At 49.3% G+C, this 3,187-nt stretch overlaps 1 pseudogene; it reads right to left on the bottom strand.

The window, feature by feature from the left end:
- Nucleotides 1-1,385: 1,385 nt before the first annotated feature.
- Nucleotides 1,386-2,944, bottom strand: LOC124697626 (annotated as a pseudogene).
- Between the last annotated feature and the right edge of the window lie 243 nt (nt 2,945-3,187).

Below are 3,187 nucleotides of genomic sequence, written 5' to 3'. Positions count from 1 at the left end.
ACCCCTCAGAATGGCCGCTGTACGCCCCTGCCAACCAAAGGGGCAGTTCTTCCACTCCTAGTGCATGCAGTCTATGCTGCCAAACATCCCATGAACCCCTGGAAGCGTTGATTGACAACAGACGAGTTGTGTCCTCTGCATTAGGTTGCCGGAGATATGGTTCTCCGAACGAACCGATCACTGCTCTGGCAGAACCTGTACATCGCTTCCAAGCAGGTCGAATCACTCATGCGCGTGTACTCATCTACGAAATCACCGGCAACACCATATGCGAGCATCCTAATCGCTGCCGTGCATTTCTGGTACGAAGAGAGCCCTACCTTGCCAATTGCATCCACTTTCGCGCAGAAGTAGTCGTCGTAGACCTTAACGCCATCCATTATCTGGCGGAACAACGGTCTGGACATCCGAAAACGACGGCGAAACATGGCCGGCGTGAACAATGCCTTGGGTTGAAAGTAGTCGGTGAAGAGCTGGTCGTGGCCGCGTTCTCTTCTGCGCTCCAAGGCGTCCGCGCACCCCGACAAGGACCCCCGGTACACGGGGATCTGCGAGACATTGTGCTCGTGGATGATCAGCGCAGCCTCCGTGAAAAAGTCGTCATCGGACTCCTCGTCTGACGACGTGTCGATGAAGTTCTTGAAGAAGTAGTCGTCGTCACTGTCCACCATGATCTACAGATGAAATGGGACAAATTTTAGATCGCCCATTTCATCGAACACCTCGCAGGCGGAGGCCATCCAATGCGTCCGTAGGGACCTGCAGGCAATGGCCGTCCCGACCGACTTGCGGTCTGGAACACTATGCACGAGAGCTCACCTCTGGCGGCAACGGCGAAGCTGCTGACGGCGGAGGTCTCGCGACGGTGAGAGGAAAACAGCGTCGGCGACAGCGCCGACTCGGGGCCGCGACCTATGCTTCCGCACCGCTTGCTTGCGTCTCGACGACGGTGGCTGGCGTCGACACCGCTCCCAAATCGCCGGTCCTTGGGTGGCGGCGGAGCGATGGGAGATGTGTGTGAGGGGGCTGTGTTTTGGAACGCAGACAGGCGGGCCAGGGGTGGACAAGGGGAGGACGCGAGCTGCCAGCGATCGGCGTCCGCGGCCACACAAACTCGGCCCAGATTTGGGCCGGCTTTGGGTCGTCCTGGACGCCGCGGCCATCCGTTTTTGGGATGGGTCCGCTGGGCCGCGTTTTTGTCCGGTTGGACCAATCTGGACTCGCGGGCGCGAGATGGGTCGCCGTATTGGAGATGCCCTTATCCACGCAGGCAGTGTAGAGAATTTCATTTTTATTGCGACAAATCCCCGGAGACTTCCAGGAGGCACCAAACTTTCCCCCAAAATATCTGCTGATTCCATGGGCCAAGCATCGCGAGAAATTCCTTAACTTTGGATGTTGGACAGTTTTCCTATTGACTCCACAAGAGCTTCCTCCAACTCCAAGCTCAAATTATCAAACCAGATTCTAAGCTTCCTCAGTCTTTTCATGTTGCCCAACTCTTTCACCGTGCTTATAGAATCACCAGTGATATCTCTCAACACTTCCATTGATGTCAGGTTTCCCATCCTATCTGGAAGCCTCTTGCAGCTATTTTCAATAAGTAGGCACATCAGTCTTCTCAGTTTAATCCCATCCCATCTGGAAGCCTCTTGCAGCTATTTTTAATAAGTAGGCACATCAGTCTTCTCAGTTTAATAACAGCTGATGTCAGCTCTTCTATACGACAATTTCCACTCAAATCAAGCACCTGCAGAAACTGCAACTTTCCAACCTCTTCTGGGAGCTTAGAAATTCCAGTTGGGGCTAGACCTAGGTACCTCAGGTGCAATAAACTCCCCAAATCCCCAAGGTTTAGATGATTATGCTCACTAATATAACACTCATTCGGATCCAACACACATAAAACAACAAAGCTCGAGAATGACGGCATTAGACCAATAACAGGTTCAAATGTGGCAATTGACCTCACTTGCAACGTACTCACAGATTCGAGAGGCGTGGCTTGACATTCTTCTTCTTTTCTAACATTTTGGAGGGACATCCTGCGGATGTTGCTCTGAGAATACATGCTATCACCAGTACCATTCAATACAGTAACAAAGTTGTCCTCCCTTGACAAGGATAAGATTAGATCTAGAACCATGTCGTGTAGTCCGCAAGCATATACAGTGCCATCACCATCATATATCGGCTGGATCATGTTTCTGTTCACGAGCTCATTGAAGTAAATTTCTCCGATCTCAAAGAGACTAGCCTCTGCTTTTTCACTTTGGACAAAACTTTCGGCAATCCACATCCATATCAACCGATCTTTTCCAATCTCGTAATCCTCCGGAAACATGCTTAGGTATAATAAACATTTCTTAAGATGAGAAGGGAGGCCATAATAGCTAAACGATAGTATGCTCAGCATCTCATCTACACTAGGGTCTTCTGTAATTTCATGACCAATAGACTCGAGCAAAACACGCCATTCCTCCTTTGGCTTTACCTGCTGATCACTAGCCAAAAGACTAGCTATAGTAATGATGGCTAATGGGACTCCACCATATTTCTTCAATATATCTATTGACACTTCTTCAAATTCACGGGACATCCACTCTCGTGAGAAAATATCCTCTTATAGAAGAGTCTTTGGGAATCTTCATCACTAAGAGGTTCCAACTGATAAATATCATTAGTAGAGGAGCAGCATAATTTAGACACACTAACTATACGAGTTGTCGTGATTAGCCTACTGCCGAAATTGTTGCTGCTAGAGAATGACCAGTTGATAACTTTCCACAGTTCTTCGTCCCATATATCATCAATAACGACGAGATACCTATATCAATTGTGAAATAATTAATAGATTGCATGTACCCATGGCAAAACTAAAAGGTGCGAGGGAATACCTCTTGATGCCAGGCCTCTTGACGCCTGAAGTGCACCTCCTGTGCATATAGCCTAGTTTAGCTCAGTTTTGCCCTTTTCTTCAGTCCTGTTTTTGTATTCGTTTAGTTTGCTTTCTTTTTTCTTTTCCCGTTGACCATTGTGGGCTGTACTTGCGCCATGTTGGTGCCTTCTTCTAAGGGCATCTCCAGCGGCGCGACCCAAACGTACGTTGAACGACCGTTTGCGTCCGCCGGGCCGAAAAATATGTCTAGTACCACCTCCAGCGGGGCGACGCAAATTGACCGGGCCG

Source organism: Lolium rigidum, chromosome 3 (genome assembly GCF_022539505.1).
Source record: "Lolium rigidum isolate FL_2022 chromosome 3, APGP_CSIRO_Lrig_0.1, whole genome shotgun sequence".
Lineage (NCBI taxonomy): Eukaryota > Viridiplantae > Streptophyta > Magnoliopsida > Poales > Poaceae > Lolium > Lolium rigidum.
The sequence above is the reverse complement of the archived record's forward strand: the minus strand, read 5'-3'. Positions and strand labels throughout refer to the sequence as shown.